At 49.0% G+C, this 17,983-nt stretch overlaps 1 protein-coding gene across 4 annotated transcripts in view; it reads right to left on the reverse strand.

The window, feature by feature from the left end:
* The window catches only part of Prima1 (proline rich membrane anchor 1), a 53,025-nt gene that overhangs the window by 9,641 nt on the left and 25,401 nt on the right, over nt 1-17,983 (reverse strand). The window lies entirely within an intron of this gene.

Below are 17,983 nucleotides of genomic sequence, written 5' to 3' on the forward strand. Positions count from 1 at the left end.
AGAGGCCTGGGAAGAACCAGAGAGGACAAAGCTCTGGGTATCACGAACGGACTGGGGGAGGGGAAAGAGGCATGAGAGCAGAGGGAGGGGAGAGGAGTGGATATAACACAGACGGTGCTCCACAAGTCATTAGTATATGTGAAGATCTGTGCAAGAGTCAAAACTCCGTCCCCAGCTCTTTCCCCTCAGCACTAGGCACTCTGAAGGAGTTAAGATGACTCAAGGAGACCAGGATGTGTCCAGGCGGGATTCCCTTCTGTCAATACACCACCTGACAGCCGCCACAGATTTCTACCCCAGCAGAAGCCACGCCCCTTATTCCCAACACTTTCAAAATATCCTTGAGTCTCTTCTTCAATAATCCCTAACCTGGAGCAACCATCCTAATGATTGCTAAAATAATAGATAAGATTCACTTATTCCTAGCATTCATATAAATCAAATCATGCAATAAGCACATTTTTTTTTTATATTTACTTTATTTATTTCACAGTGTTGGGGATTCACCCAAGTATCTACATCATTTAGTAGTTTTCCCTTTTTTTGTTGATGAATAGTATCTCCCCCCCACACTCCCATGTTCCTATGCTGCAACTGTTCGTCCATTTATCTGCTGATGGACTCCTAGGCTATTTGCAGATTTTTGGTCTCTAGAAAAAGCTGCCACAAATATCTGTGAAGGAACCTTTTGTATAGACAGTTTCATATTCCTCTTGAGTAAACACATGTTATAGGATGGTCCTGGTGTGTATGTGTGTGTGTGTGTGTGTGGTGTGTGTGTGTGTGTGTGTGTGTGTGTGTGTGTGTGTGTGTGTGATTAACATTGTAAGCAAACACCTAGATGTTTTTCTCAGACGTTCACACTCTGGTACCCACCCAGCAGAACCAAAAAGGAGAAGTAGAAATAGAGAGAAGGAAGTGAACATATCATGGGATCATTAGTATATGTGAAGATCTGGGCAAGAGTCAAAACTTGAGTCTCCTTGAGTCATCTAGGAAAGCACAGGAAGATGTTCTCTGACTCCCAGGGGATTGGGGTGCCTATTAACAAACACATAGCTCCCCACAGATCCTGAGAAGAACCAGAGACACTCTGGATGAAACCGCTGAGACAGGGACACTACCAGGCTGCTGTTAGCTGGAAGGAGCTGGCTTTAGGTACTCAGTCCCTACACAGACACTGAATGGTGCCAGAGAACCAGCAGAATGATTGGGTTTCATGCTCCCATCCATGAGCTCATTCAGTGATTTTGTTGAGAACATCAAACTCGAAATCTTCCCCTTTGGGAGTTTGAGTCTTCCCAGGGTGACCTAGTATAGCTTTAGCACCCTGCCCAAGCTGCAGCCTCCCAAAGCTATACTGCTCCAGCACCCACAAAGGGTTGCCCCTCCTTTTTGTGGAGGAGAAAGCTCTTTTTCCATGTCTGTGAGTCTGCCCCAGGCTCTGACCTGTCTGGGCACATCCCCAGGGTCATTCTGCCCTGTGTGTGTGTTTTCCGTGAGTGGTTGCACCTCAGAATGTCCCCAGACATTTGGAAGCACAGGAAGGGGAGGCACTCTCTTTGGTCACCACAGTGAATGATTCCACCAGCTTGGGGCATTAACAGTGATATAACTAAGTTAGAACTCTTCCCTCAAAGGCACCAGCAAGGCCCTCCTTAGAAATCTCATCCACGTGACAGGTTGCAAAGCCCAGTCTGGAATTTGGCAGGGCCTCTTTCCCTATACTCTGCTAGTGGGGTGGGAATTTTCTTTTTATGGTCATTATTCAAAGCATTGGAAGCAGCTAGCTCTGGTTGTGTGTCCTTCTGTCTGAGACCCTGTGGGACTCAGCAGGTGCAGATGAACACCGCATGTGTGGAAGGCAACAACCCAAGACAGAAACACTGCATCTGTGAAGAGGAGGTATCTCAAGAGACCTAGTGGCATTACACATGGATTTTGGTCACAAACCAGAGATAGATTCAAAGATGGCATTCGTATTTATCCTTGCTTGAGTTGATTAGAGAATGCCAGAGCTTGAGGGAGCCTGGGTGTTGTCATTCAGGAAAGAGAATAAACATTGGAACAACTCATGTGAGGGCTACAGTGGGGACCTCAAGTTCTTGGAGCTGCCCACTAGCCTGGGTACTGCCTCAATTTCCTTCAATACCTCTGCAGAGATGGTGAAAGCTCACCATGCGGGCAGGCTGGAGGCTCACATTTAGAGACAGCTTTCTGATAGTGCTCATTCATGCATGCATTCCCCTGGACATGTACTGAGCATGCTCAGTGCCCACTGCTAGGAGTTGGGGGTACAGAGATGAATCAGACATAAGCTGTCCTCTGCCAGACCTGGCGCCAGCTGCCCAAGGATGATTATAAAGCTGACTAAGACCTGATCTTCTTGCATGAGGAGCCAGCAATCTCCCGAAGAAGTGACACGCACTGATTGCCAATATGCAAGGGAAGGACAACCTGCACACTGAGTTGGCAATCCTGGGTGACAGGCAGGTGGCCAGACCAGACGGAGGAGTGTCAAGCACCAGGCAAGAGCTGCCTTAGTCTCCGCTGTCTCTGTCACTCCCTTTGAACATGACAGGAAGACAGGAGCTGTCCTGAATCCTCAGGGTTATGTCACCGTTTCCTGAGCCTCAGTGAAGCTGACACATCAGCCAGCTCTCCTGACCCTGTGCAGACGACGATGGATCAGGTAGCCAGAAGGGCTCTGGAAAAGGGCCCAGGCTCAAGTCTGCTGTGACAAGGGAGTCTCATTCTTTTTAGTCAGCCCATACTGCATTAAAGGGCTGGAAATATCCAGCCTAGGCCAGGCCCTGGACACCATGGCTTTGGGACTTCTGCTTCTAGGCAACGAGGGGAAATGGGGTGGATCTGGCTGACTCCTAAAACATCCAGAACGTTCCAAATGTATGAAACAATGAGCAATGGCAACAAGACAGTAGTCTTCAAATAATTTAAGATCTGGAGCTCTAAAGCCATTAGAGGAAGATGCTTCAAGATGTAGGCACAGGCCAGGACTTTCTGCAAGGTAACTCTGAGCCCAGGAAATTATCCCAAGAATGGGCTGTTGAGATTGCATGACATTAAGAATCTTTTGCACAGCAAAGGAAATAATCATCAGAGAAAAGAGATGGCCTACTGAAAATCTTCACCAGCTACACATCAGATGGGATTAATATCTAGACTATAAAAAGAACTGAACAAAATAGATAGACAAACCACCCAATCAATAAATAGGCCAATGAGCTAAATAGAGAGTTCTCAAAAGAAATGCTTTAAAAGATGTCCAACATCCTGAGCCATCAAGAAGATGCAAATGCAAATAACTTGGAGATTCTCTCTCATGCCCATCTGAATGGCTATCACCAAGAGAACAAATGGCAGCAAATTCCAGCAAAGATTCATCGGGCATGTGAACGGGTGCAGCCTCTATGGGCATCAGCATGGATGCTTCTCAGAAACCTGAGACTAGAAATACCACGTAACTCAGCTGTATCACTGGGTGCATGCCTGAAGAAATCTAACTCCTGCCACACTTATACATCCATACTCATGACTACACTGTTCACATTAGCTAAGAGATGGAACCAGCCTAGATGTTCATCAGTAGATGAATGGATAAAGAAAATGTGGTCTGTGTGCACAATGGAACATTTTTCAGCTGTAAAGAAAAATGAAACATTTACATTAGGAAAAAAGGATGAAACCAGAGATTATTAAGTGAAATAAACCAGATTCATAAAGACAAATGCTGTTTTTTCTTGGATGCACAATTAAGATGTGTGTGTGTGTGTGTGTGTGTGTGTGTGTGTGTGTGTGTGTGTGTGATAGATACATGCACCCACACATGTTCATGAGTGTAGTCTGGGAAAGTAGAAGAGGATGAGAGGAGGAGATCACTCAGGGAGGGTTGGGGAAAAGGAGAGGATGGTGAAATACATGTGGTGTGAAAGCAGAAGGCAAGACTATTGGAGGGCAGGAAGGGATGGAAAGAGTGAGGGGGCGGGGGAGGACAAATGAGAACAATGTATAATGGCACAGATGTATGAAAAAGCCACAATGAAGCTTGTTGCCTTGTATGATAACTTAAATGATGACAACAATGACTATGATGATGATGATGATGATGATGATGATGATGGTGATGAAGGTGATGATGATGGTGATGATGATGATGATGATGATGGTGATGATGATGGTGATGGTGATGGTGATGGTGATGATGATGATGATGATATGGTGATGATGGTGATTATGGTGATGATGATGGTGATGGTGATGATGATGATGGTGGTGGTGATGATGAAGATGATTATTATTATGATGATGGACAGTAATTCCCAGCTTTCTGCCTCAAGGAATTTCTAGAGCAGCATAGGAGGGAGGAATCGAGGCAGTGACCAGGACAGAGGTGGTCCCTGCCCTAGGAAGTTCTGAGAAGAGTAAAGCCAATGGAAAGCAGAAGTGCTTCAAGGACATCAGTTACACATGTGGCAAGTGCTAGGATGGGAAAAGAGCTCGGCAGATCCTGCAGGAGCCTGGAACAGAAGCAAGTAGATGTAGCACTTCAGATACATCTGCTGAATGGGTGTTTAAGGAGATGGAGGAGATCAGAAACTTCTCTTGTGGGACTCATAGACTTCAAGACACACAACCAGACACCAAAGTGCCTGGTTGATTTACTGAAGGAATCTAACTCCTGCCACGGGCACACTTACACATCAATATTCATGGCTACACTGTTAGCAGTGGGGAAATTGAGGCCACAGAGCCAGGGACCTGGTGACAGCTTTTGCCACCAATTCAACACATGCTAAGAGGCAGCCTGAGAGAGCCAGCTGTTCCCAAACCTAGTGGGAGGGAACCAGATGAAGCAGGAATGAACTAAAGCGGCTGTCTTAGTTTTGTTTCCTGTTGCTGTGATAGAAATATCCCAACAGAAGCAACCTAAGGGAGCAAAGGTCTATTTCAGCTCACAGTTCAATGCACAGTCCATCGTGGTGGGGAAGTCACAGTAGCTGGAGCTTAGGAAAATGAGTCACACACATCCACAGTCAAGAGCAGAGATGCACATTAGCACTCACTGTGCCTTCTCCACTTTATACAGTCCAGGATCCCCTGCTCAGGGAACGGTCCTGCTCACAATTAGGATGGGGCTTCCCATGTCAATTAATGCAATCAAGACAATCCCTCACAGACATTCTCAGAGGCCAATCTCAATCCAGTTTCTCATAGGGTTGCTCAGAGGCCTTCCTTCTGGGTACTGAGATTGTAGATGAGATACTATCACAGGGGCCTTGAGGGGTCTGGAAGCAATCCTGTCTTTAAACGTTGAAGAGTCACCTTTTTGGGGCTGGGGAGGTGGATTGGTTGGTAAAACGCTTGCTGCATAAGAATGGGGACCCGATGGGCTGGAGAGATGGCTCAGAGGTTAAGAGCACTGGCTGCTCTTCCAAAGGTCCTGAGTTCAATTCCCAGCAACCACATGGTGGCTCACAACCACCTGTAATGATATCTGGTGCCCTCTTCTGGTCATACATGCTGTATACATAATAAAGTAAATAAATCTTAAAAAAAAAAGAAAAAAAAAGAATGGGGACCCAAGCTTGGTTTCCCAGTGGTCATGTAAAAGTTACTGTAGTGGGCACATCTGTAACTCCAGACCTGGGGGACAGGTAGTGACAGGGACCAGCAGATAGATGAAACTTATTAAAGAAGAAAACCAAAGCTGACCTCAGGTACACACACACACACACACACACACACACACACACACACACACACACGGTGAGGGGCAGTGTACAGCCATTTTCCATCTTGAGTCATGGCCTTATCTGGTGCTCTGCTTCTCAACCCTGTGTATGGCCCTCCCCAGAGGCACCCTGCTCTGAGGCCCAGCCTGAATGCCAGGCACTACTGGGACACCACAGGCCTTGGTTTCAAAAGTCTTTGGTGACTCATGTACAGGCTGCCCCAGTGGTTTGTGGCTGACTCCCTGGGGACTGAAAGGGTTGTAGGCCTAATTGGCCTTCATTCTGCTGCCTATTCTAAAGTGAGGAGGGCTTCCCCTACCCACCCCACTGTCCTGTTTCTAGCTTCCAGAGCAGCCCAGGTCCATGGTGGCTCACAAGCAGTGACAAATCAGACCAGCATTGGCTTGTCTAGGTACTGTGGAGGTCAGTGGAGGTCAGCCCCCTGATCCCTACAGGGACAAGGACCCTGAACCTGCTTCCTAGAGATACTGTAGGCAAAGGTTAGGCTGGGGCCCAAATCATTACATCCTGCATTTACATGGTTTTGTCAGCACCACCAGGTAGAGGTGACAGAGCCTAGTGTCAAGCGACAATTTTATGACAGGATTGGTCTTTAGGATGATGCTCCTCTTTGTACTCTCCTTCCCAGCACCACAAGGGTGTCGAGGAAGCTGTCTGGTTTATCTAAGAAAGATTTGAGGACACAGAGCACACTGCCAAGTGAACAACCTGTCCCTGCCATAGCCAGTGACCTAGGACATGCTTTGGTCCTGTGTGGTTTCCAAGAGAAGTGAGGAGCTAGAAGCTATGTTAAAGATTTGAGTGGTAGCAGGATCTGTTTCATAATCCCTTAGGGACCAGGGAGGAAACTGAGGCTTGGAATGGCTGAGGAGGATCTGCCCAGGGTCTGAACCCCACTTTCTGACCTGACCCAAAACCAAAGAGCATGCTTGCTCAGGAGTTCCTTCACAAGTTCCCAGCTCCTCCCCTACCTCAGTGCCTGAAGCCCCAGCATGGTGGGGCAGTTTGACACAGACCCAATGTCCACTAAGGAAGGCGGTGTGGGGCAGGGACACCACTTCTCTCTCATGGCCTGCTCCACATAGAGCCTCATTGTCTATGGATACAAGGAACTGACTCTCAACAGCTGCTAGCTGTTCATATGCACTGGGCATCCATGGGGAGGCCTGTGCCAGGGTGTCCGCCACCCAGGGGGGCCTCAGGGTCAGTGTGTGGGTGGATGGAGCTGTTCCTCATTTTTCACCAGTGACCATGGGTTGATCTAGACTTAAAACCACAGATAAACCACAAGGCTTTGGTGTTTGTGCACTCTGGAACCCAGGCTTCATATCTAGAGTTGCTAGGGGTGTACCCAGTGGAGAGAACACTGGATTAGGATCCTGGGTCTCCACCCATGTTGGGGGGGGCAATATGTAGACAGGCAATGCCATGCCTACTCTGTCTTGTGCACACTAGGCTTCCTACAGCCCTGATGGAAGTCCCTCTCTACATCCCCAGCCACTCAGGTGCAGCTGGACCAGGAAGGAGGGCAGCCACACTATGATATGAATAAAAACTTGTTCAGGATCTGAAGGGTGTGGCGTCAGTGTGCTGCCAGGACTATATGGGGCTGCAAAACACAGGGGATGACAGGCCAGACCTTTGCTGGGATGCTCAGAACTCTGGACCTACATTCAGTGTAGCCCTAGAAGCCATGTCTCTGCCTCCAGTGTCTTCTCAGCTTCACTGTGCATCCAGAATCTCCCAGATGTGCACCACTGGCCTGGCCTGGGCTAGAGACATGGAACAGTAAGGAGTCCTCCTCAGTCTCGCCAGGAGCTGTGCCTCCATCCAGATTCAGCCCCACACCAAACATTCTCCCTTCTGGGCTCCTTTCTCTGAGCCTCACAGCCATCAGAGGACCCCCACCCCTCCTCTCTCCCTTCTTCTGCTTTGCCCCCCTCTGGACCTCTGACTCGCTCCAGTGAGCCCATCTTCCTCACATCCACAGGTTCCTCCCCCCAGGTGTCCATTGCTTACTTTAGTGCAGTGATTATCCACAGTGGCTTTGAATTGGGAGCTGGAGTTGAAGACTGAGCTCTGGGTCGGGCAAGCTATTCAGTATGTTAGATTTTATCTGTTTCAGACACTGTAACTTGGGAGAAGCCACAGAACCTCCTCTAAGGAGGTACCAGGATTAGAAGATCCACAGACAGACAGCTGTGCCTGTGGCAGCTGAGCACTAAGTACAATGAAGTGAGAACTGGCAGCCAGAAGGGAAGGTGCCAATGAGGCTTTGGAGGGATGGAAGGAGGAAGCCTGTTTGGGGGTTCGGTAAGGGGGACTATGTGGGAGGAGATACAGACAGTAGGCACACAGGGCTTTGTTGCCAAAGGCAGGAGCCCCTATGGAGCCATAGATGGTGGGGAAGCAATGACCAGAGAAGGATTTTCAGGTGTGTGTACACATGTAAGGGAGGGGCAGTGAAGGAGAAAGAGAATCCCCTGGGTGTGTTCTAGGAGAGAGGGAGAAGATTAAGGCCTGCCAGAGAAAGACCCCCACCCCTTTGCCAGATCAGGAGTCCCTGCCTGGGTCTCTGATGGAGCCCTGCTGTGTAGGAAAGGTAGGCTGGAAGTTTTTACTGCATGGGGTTGTGTCTAGAGCCTGGGTGCTTCTTTTTTGGATGTGTCAATCATTTCAGGAACAGTTGTGAAGTCAAAGCAAAGTTCTGAGGGTACCAAGTGGGAGTGGTGGGATGTAAACCAGTTGTCTAGAAGAGTGAGTGACTGATGATGATGTCGTGAGGGGAAGCGTGAGAAAGACCCTAAGAGACTTGAGATCATGAACCCAAAGTTCAAGGTGGTGCTTCTTGCTTAGGCCACCTTCCATTGCACAGGACAGGTGGGGGTGCAGAGAAGCCAAGAGCGGCTCTGTCCAGTGGGTTACAATGAAAGGAATGCCAAGTGTGGGTGCTTGCAGGGAGCAAGGACAAGGTTTGACAGCTGAGGGAACCATGGCGCAGAACCTGAGGATATCATCTCAGAATTGGGACCTAGACAGATTTGAACCTGTGACCTCTCAATAGATAGAACACAAGCAATCACGCAAGTCTGTAGGTACTGAGACTGCTGAGAGATGATTTAGAGGAAACGAGACAGGGAGGCAGGAGGAGTCAATGCTGTGTGGGAAGGGGAGCTGCTGTCACTGTGAGAATCAGGATCCCCTCTCTCAGGAGATATTGAACCTTAGTCCTACGTGGAAGGGCCAAGGAGGTAGCTCTAAAGAAAGGGCCTATCTGGACGGGCCTAGGGTGGCAAAGGCAGGCTAGACCCCCCCCCCAACACACACACACACACACACACACACACACACATACATCTCTAGGCAAAGGGCTCAAGATTCTTCCATCTGTTGACTCCAGCCAGCAGCCCATGCTCTATGGACCACTCTCTCCTCTAATGTCTTTCTGCCCTGTGTCTGGGCATGGAGCCCAGTGTGGTGGTGGTATAGCTGTTTATCATCAAGAACACCATTTCTCAAGGCTCGGCTCCTGTGGGGCACTTAAAAACCCGGATACATTATTACTAATCGTCTCCTTCATTCCTGTGCCTAATTAGGAGAGGCAAATTATGAATCAGGTTCATGTCTCTCTGGTGGGGGGCATCGACAGCTTCTCCTGGGTGAGGAAAAGATCACAGGGAGGCCTGGGCAAGAGCTGGGAACAGTGGGTCGCAAGCTGGTATAATTAATTTTGCTTCTGTGGGGACTGAGAAACACGACCTCCCTTGTCTTTCACTCAAATAGCCCTCTTTGTTAGGTTCTCAAAAGTAGAGATTTGTTACTCCGGGAGCCTGGCCCAAGCTTTTCCTATCTGCTCTGGTCCCCTTCTCAAATCTGCCAAGCCTGCTGACCCCAACAAGGCTGCAGGTGCAACACGGCACAGAGGGTCACGTTTACCAGCTCTAGGACAGCACAGCCCTGTCCAGAAGTGACAGTGAGCTCCCATGTCTAGAGATCTCTTGGTGACCATGGAGCTGATGTCCTTGACCTGTCCTCATTGTTCAAGTGTGAGTCCACTGGTCCACTCCTGCAGTGTGCAGTGCACAGGGATAGACGCTAGAACAGGATGCACCCTGCTCTCACAACACCAGTAACCAAGAGGAGAACGTTGTCATCAAGACAATGCAGGCTGGGATTCCCACCTATCGGTGTCTAAAAGACAAACACCGTAGAACAAACAGGTAGTAATGCCATAACATAAGAACCAGTGTTGACAGAGCACACTGAACTCATTTTTGCTTAAGAGAAGCTTATGGTTCAAGGATGGAGAAGTGTTCTTGCTGTCTTTGTGAAATGCCCAGTAGAGCCTCTGGGCTTACCAGCATCAATAGATGTTAGATGGCTTTTCCCTTTCATGATGGCCCTTAACCCATGATGGAGGCCTTGTGAATGCCCAGGTTGGTAGAAGCAGTTCTTCCTAAACAGTTAATTATTTAAAAGAAAGTCTCAGGGTCTCCTTGGACCAGTGGCGATGAACTCTGGTCTGGAGGTTGACTCTGGGCCGCTGCTTATTTTACAAACAAGGTTTTAACAGAACACAGATACATCCATTTAGTGGGCTGAATAGTTGTTTGAGGGACTGTGTACCTGCAAAGAATGAAATATCTACTGTGTGGCCTTTGACAAAAGTTTGCTTACCTCTAAGGGATACCGTTTTTACCTCAGATTCCTCATCCATCTCAACATGATCTTGGCCTGCACTGGAAATTACATCTCATTTGTGTTGTAAGTGTGAGCATTCTTCAATTTTATTATTTTCCCAAATGTCACACCAATTCTCTAGTGTAATCTCTAGATTTGTGGTACAGGGCTCTCTCTTTTCTAGGAAGTTTAACAGTGACAACGTGATAAGCAGTCAAGCACAGCAGACAGACAGAAAGACAGACAGTTCACATCTTGACTTGGTAAATCATACCCGCCAAGTCATTCCTCAGCCAGAGCACACAGCCCTCAAGGTCTCATCCACAGAAGCAGGGACAACATTTCCCTGGGAGGCTGGAGGAAATTCCTTCCAGTGTGGGCAAGGATGCAGGGACTCTGCTTTGAATGCCATTGGCCCAGAACTGCAGCCCTTCTTTGTGGCGCCTAGCTGGGCTGCTCGAGAGGCAGGGGTGAAGCCCAAAGCAAGGAGCCTGGAGGATCTCAGTCTCAAATGGCATTCTCAACCAGTGCTTGGCAGGTGCCACCAGTTGGGGACCTGTGGCCGGGCTTGGTGTTCTAACTTGGCTTCTTCTCATACCATTCCAACTCCTCCATGGCCCCACAGTCTCCCCTGGAAACACCTGCTTTTAAAATCCTCATGAGAGGTTCCAAGGACAACTTCTACATCAAGACACTCCGACATGAGGTCACCAAGGGCTGACGGTCTCCCTGGCAGCCTTAGAGGATGAAATTCTATCCCAAGGAGGTGCATGCGAACTCTATGTTCTGGACGACTAGCTCCCCAATCCTCCTGCCCTTTTCTGGGTCTCTGAACACAGCCTAGGTCTTGTTTAAAAGTCCCTGTTAGGTGACGCTAGGTTCAGTTCTGTCCTGGCTGAGGCCACACAAGCACAATATGCTGAGAAAGTCCTTGATGCTCATCAGGCCTTCGTTTGATAAAAGGAAGAAAACTGACATGTGTGTGGCTTTGAGACAAAACCACACTTAGAAGTACAAGTATGCATGCTGGTTGTCCAGGGGCAAGCTGTCCAAGACAGTAGCTATCATCCACATGTGAGCACTTAAGCTTGATTTAAACGATCCGTAGTGTAAGGGCTGGAGAGAAGGATCAGTCAATAAAGAACTTGCTATGCAAGCATGAAGACCCAAGCTGAAGCCCAGAGCCTGCAGAAAAAAGCTGGTAGGTGCAAGCTCATAATCCCAGTCCTCAGGGGGCAGAAACAGATGGATCTTTGGGGTTCCTGGCCAACCTGTCTAGCTTACAGTTGAGTCCCTATCTAAACAAACAACTCCCCTACACACACCCAGAAATCCCCAGGTGGATGGTGCCTGAGGAATGTCACCCAAAACCAACCTCTGGCCTTCATACACACACACACACACACACACACACACACACACACACACACAGGCACAGGCAAGTCACCGAGCCAGGCGGAAAGTGACAGTCAGGGCGTCTAAGTGGGAAGGCTTCTGCCATTACCACTGGGACAGAGTATAGTGGCACAAGCCATCCGCCTAATACTTCAGCTCTGATGAGCCAGGGAGGAGCCATGGACCTTCCCACCCCACACATGGTGCACACGTGGCAGGGTGAGTGGGATGCCTGGACCGAAAAAGCAGTCATTATGCCTCTGAGACAATAGTGACGCCTTCTATGATGGGCAGGCAGGGGCCTGTAGTAACCCTGGCCAGTCCCAAGACGGTGAAGATCCTGCTACTGCAACACCCATAGACGATTCCTCTGCCCCTGGTTTATCCAAAGCATGATGATGCTGAGACTTTGCAGAAGATCTCCCTGGCAACAAGCACCATCCTGGGCCTTTCCTCTACCTAGACATGCAGTTTCTTCTAAAGATCAAGGTCACACCACCCAGCCACCTGGGTTCTGCTACTGTCATCAAAACTCTCTGAACTTTTGTGAGTCACCACGTATCCCTGGCTTTCAAAGGCCCAAGGAGAGTGGCAACACGGGGCTAGGTCAGCATCCACAGCTCCGTCACAATGGGCATCTCAGGCTGCCTTGTGGTTCTTTGGTGTTTGGGAGTTTCTCTGGCCTCTGCTCACTAGATGATAATGGCAGCTGTTCCCCAGCTATGGTGAGGGGCTGTCTGTTTCTGGGAGCTCTTCCAGGGCTGTGTCCTGACTCCTGAATTCAGTGCAGAGGCCAGTGCATCCAACAGCCAGCAGCAAAGGAAAGAGCCAGATTCAGGCTCCTGGTGTGCACTGCACCAGACATAGCTAATCAAAAGTGGTTGACTTGATAGCCTTCCCACAGGACATGCTGAGGTTCTGAGCCCATAGCCTTCAGAATGACCCCCAGCTACTGAGAGGCTGCCCAGTGGAACTGGCCATAACAGGATTCAGAAAGAAGCCGAGGCATTCCTTCCACAATACCCATAATTCTCTCTGCCAAGGCAGGGGGTGGTGTGCCTTTGCTACTCGTGGTCTAATTCATTCTGAATCTGAGAATAAGAAACCCATTCATTCTGGGCCAGGAGGCCTCAGGGCAGGAGGGAGGAAATAGTGGCCTCTGGCCTTTTCTGATTGTTGGCAAGGGTCACACAGAAACTTGGGAGCATGCTTGTCACATGTGCCTTTTTCTCTGACAGAAGGTGGGGTGGGGGATATTAGCCAAGGCATGCTTTTCCTTGACCCACCCAAAACCTTGCCATCTTCCCCAGGCAGAAAGCCCAACAAAGTAAAGTCTTTGTAAAGGCTGTTGAGACCAGGCCTCCCCTAACTGAGAGGTCACACTGCCTCCCTCCAAACAGGACCCCCTCGATAACTACAAGCCACAGTGGAGCAGAGGGTCTCGGGCCTCTCCCAGACAGTGCGATCACACCAACCAACCTCCAGGATGATTCAGTTCTATAACGCGAACCAGATTCTTTCCCATCACATAAAGAAGCAATGATGGCAGTATTTACAGTCTCAGGCAACACTGCTTATGTTTACGCACAAGGCCAAGGAGTGTCACCGTGGGGGTGTGCCGGGCTGTCTCTGTGCTGTCTCGTGTATTTGTTTGGTTTCCTGTCATGTGCTGAAAAGCCAGCAAGTTCCTAAGGTCTCAGAAAATGTTACAGAGGCGCTCTGACAGGTTCAACTTGCTGAATAACGATATGCTGGCAAGGGGCTGAGAAGACAGCTCATCCATAAAGTGGATATGCCATAAGCAGGAGGACCAGAGAGCCATCCCTAGCACCTTTGTGAAAAGCTAGGTGTGGTGGTGGGTGCTTACAGTCCCAGCACTGGGGAGGCAGAGACAGGAGGATCCCTGGGACTTCCTGGCTGGCCAGCCTCATGTGCTTGGCAAGCTCCATGTCAGTGAGAGACCCTCTCTTAAAAAATAAGGTGAACAGTACCTGAGGAACAACACTTGAAGATGACTTCCATCACACACACACACACACACACACACACACACACACACACACACACACACTATAGTAGTAGTTGTTGTTCCCTTGGCTGCTGTGTGTCACACACCACTGCCGAGACATCACCTGACTTAAGTCTCCTGACCTTGACCAGGAGAGGTCCCTCTCATCTTTCCCATTTGCAGAGGTGAGAGCAAGCTAATGAGGAAAGCCAGTGGCAGAGGAAGACTAAGCTAGGACTCTAGGCAACCTGAGCCCTAAGTCCCTGCTCTCTACCACACACTCCTGAGAACCAGACAAGACTATAGGTGCTGGATTTCAGCCAGGGCACCTAGCCCCAGCTTGAAGAACAAATTCAAACACTGCTTGAGAGACCCTGGTCCCAGGTTTCTGACTTCCATGAGGAGTGTCCCTGATCTTCTCCAACCTCTCACTCCTTCCAAGAGCAGATGAGGGGTTGGAGAGATGGCTTAGCAGTTGACAGAACTCTAGGAGGTGACGTTTGCTTCATCCATACTTTGGACCTCAAGAGTGACAGCAAAGAGAATGAAAATGCTCGGCGAGAGAGAAACGGAGAAGTGACTTTTCACAGCATTTCACGTTACCCAGGATAGTCTCCAACTCATTATGTAGCTGAGGATGGCCTTGAACTGATGACCCTCCTGTCCCTGCCTCCTGAGTGATGGGTATGTGCCATCACACTCCGCTCAAAGCTTTTCTTTTCCTTTCTGGTAGTGGGGATTGAATTTATGGCCTTGTGTATGCTCAGCAGCCTCCCACTAAGCTATACCGCCAGCCCTGTAGGAGGGTGCAATGAATTCTTCCTCTTTAATCCAGTGTCATCACGAACTCCCCCAAGCACCTCAGTCTAAAATCCAAATGACATTGAGCCCCTGAGCAACCCAGTCCTGCCATCTGCTCTTTATTTTTCCTGACAGCTGGCCTCACAGGTCACCATAATCAACTGCTCCATCATTTTCCTTGGACAGGGACATTAATGGGGCCTCAGAGGTGAAGACCATCTCTCACAGACAGGATGATGCTTCAGAGGCCAACTATGTCCACCAGCTGCAGAAATCCAGCTTCTGTGTTCCCCATGGTCCAGCAAATAACGGCACCCCACACCCATGCTCATCTAAGGAGCTCAGAGGGCCATCAAAACAAAAAGAAAAACAGGAGGCGGGCCATCAAAACAAAAAGAAAAACAGGAGGCGGGCCATCGAAAACAAAAAGAAAAACAGGAGGCGGGCCATCGAAAACAAAAAGAAAAACAGGAGGCGGGCCATCGAAAACAAAAAGAAAAGCAGGAGGGGGTGTTAGGAAGACATGGGAGGGTCGGAGGAAGAGGAAGATAAGAAGGAAACGGGGGTGGGGTGAGTGTGACTGAAATATGTTATATTTCATGTATGAAATTGGCATGTAAGAAATTGCCAAAGAATATATTTTTTAACTTAAAGAGGAAAAAAAAAAAACAGTTACCAGGCATAAGCAAGGTATTGTCCTATGACTACTAGCCAGTTCCCCATTATTGAGGCAGCCTCCACTGTAAGCCAACCCCTTCCCCTTACTGACTAGCTTCTGGATGTTTCTTAAACTTTTCTAGTCCAGAAAGGTCACCCCTTTCCTGTGAATCCTTCCAGATGCATGTGTTTCTAGCCATTCTAAGTGTGAGTGCCCAATGCACACACCAGGGATGCTGGTGTGCCCGTGTTACAATACCCATTCTGCAGAACACACTGCTGAATCAGTAGGGCTGGACCCACTTTGTGTTGTCCTTTTGTAAGGGCTGAATAGGGTGTCGTGGGATACACCACAATTCATCTAAAGCCTTCTGAGGCCATTTTCAGATGCAGGGTACCTCAGCCTATTGTTACCTGTAATTTCTAAACCCAAAAGGTAGTTTGGTACCCAGAGTCAAGCAGGAATTGAGTTATCTATATTCTCAACTCCCCTTCCCGCCTGTGGAAATAGACAGATCTTGTGACAGGAACATTATTAGATGGCAGACAGCTGGCCCTGCCAGTTCACCTATAGTATACACAAGCCATTGCTTTCTCCAAAATCCAAAGCCTTCTGGTTCTTGGCGAGGTGCCTCCCAACCTTCTATGCCTCACCCTGACCCCATTTTAACCCTGCAACTTCTTCAAACACCCGTGTCTCCTTGATCGGCTCTGCTCTGGGCCTTGGCTCACACTCACAGGCAGTGTCATGAACTATGTGTGCTCTTCGTACAGAGAATCGAGGAGCAGGATTTTAATCGTGAATTATCCCTGACAGTCCAAGACTTTCTTTTCTGTTTTGAAAGACTGAATGTGACAAGCTGGGTGTCTGGTGTCATTTCTCATATGGCTGCCAAACAGTACTTCCTAGGGGCAAGGACTCAGTCACAGACCCGGAAACTGATAAACTTTAATCCATCTCTTGGGGAATAAGGGAAGGCCACTGTCATCCTGGAAGGTGGGAAGGAAAGAGCATGCTTCCTCGGGTCCTGAGGATGCTTATTAGCCCTGGCTTCAATGCTGGGCCTGTCCCTATCCATTCTCCCTCAAACACCAATCCAGCCCTGCTGTTTTATTTCTGGCTCGAGGCCAACTCCACACTTACAGCTCCAGACCCAACCGATGCCCAGCTCCTGGCCTGTGTTCAACTGTGACTTGGCATCTCTACTCAAATAGTTCAGGAGAGGCTCAGAGTTCACACAAGACAATGAGCTCACCAGTTGCTCCATTCCAAAGAGGGCTCGGGGGAGTCCTTCCTGCCACCTCCCTCCATGCGACCCAATGGTAAGCCATGCCCTTCTTCCTAAAGTTTGTCTCTACCACAACCGTATCCCACCTGACCTCCTCTTTGCCCATGCCTCCCCTCCCTGTCTCTTCCTCACACAGCAGCCTAAATGAGATGCATTACACCTCTGCTCTGCATAGCTTCCAGAGGCTTCGTGCCAAAGATGGCCTGAACCCTAATCTTTTTATCATGGCTTTGCTAAATATTGCTTCCATTTAAGTCCCTTCCCTTGTAGAGAGGACTCTAGAAACTTCCTGAACAGTAACAGAACTGCCATAGCTCACATAGCTAGTGTGAGAACTTCTGAAGGGAAGATGGATGGGTTACGGGATGTGTGTTAGGGAAAGGAAGGGAAGGGAGTTAGTCTTCTCACCTAAGGGCTGCACCTCAGGGACAGCACCCTTAATTCCCATCAGCACACACCCTCACTCCTGATATTCTTCCACAGGAAGATGAGCAGTCGGGTGGAAACGTCAGAGCTGGTTAATCCCACAGGGCTTACAGGCTGCAGAAAGCATCTTAGCGTGTACTAGGAAGATAAACTGCTTTGCTGCTATAAGGCCCAGAATGTTCTCAGAGATGAGAAGAAAATCCTTTGTGTGTTTCTGACTGTGAAGGAATCCAGGTCCTGGCTTCAGGGAGGGAGGTCGGGGTGGGACTTCTCTCAGCGGTTTGTCTGTGTTTAAGGCCCCATGAGGAGTTACCATGCTTCCCTGCTCTCAAGGACGCTGAGGGGAGGTTGGCATAAAGGAGCAATGGACTCCATCTAGGATGAAGCAGGAGTTCAGCAACATGGAGGAAAGGGGGGTGAAAGTGGAGAATAGAGAGAACACTTTGAACAAAAATCTCAAAAAGAGTAAGAAAAAATTGGCAAGTCTAGGTGCCATTGGATCTTGCCATGTCTGAGCCAAGAACTGGAAGAGGACACTGTGCTCAGTGGACGGTCTTCACTCTCAGAAGAATGTGGGGTACACACTCTGGAGCCCCAGTTCCCTCATCTGAGGCAGCTAATGACAGAACACTTCCTATATGTTCCCCATCACACTTCCTGTGGGCTCCCTTAGAGTGTCCTGCTGAAAGCACCCCCTGGCTCCATAAGTTCCATTCCTGTTCTGGTCTATTTCTTCCTTCCTTACTGCGTCCTCCTGGGAGCATTCCCTTTGCCCTCCCACATACCGGAAACCTATCAGCTCAGCTCTGCCTTTAGAACAAACCAGACAGGATGACTGATGAAAAACGAAGTCACCCATAAAAGCACTGTGGGCCACATAGGACTGTATGAGTCCAGTGTGAGACAGTGCCCAAAGGCACAGAGCAGAATGGGAAGTTGCTAAATACCTTCCT

The sequence above is a fragment of the Onychomys torridus genome, chromosome 14 (genome assembly GCF_903995425.1).
Source record: "Onychomys torridus chromosome 14, mOncTor1.1, whole genome shotgun sequence".
In the NCBI taxonomy this organism is placed as follows: domain Eukaryota; kingdom Metazoa; phylum Chordata; class Mammalia; order Rodentia; family Cricetidae; genus Onychomys; species Onychomys torridus.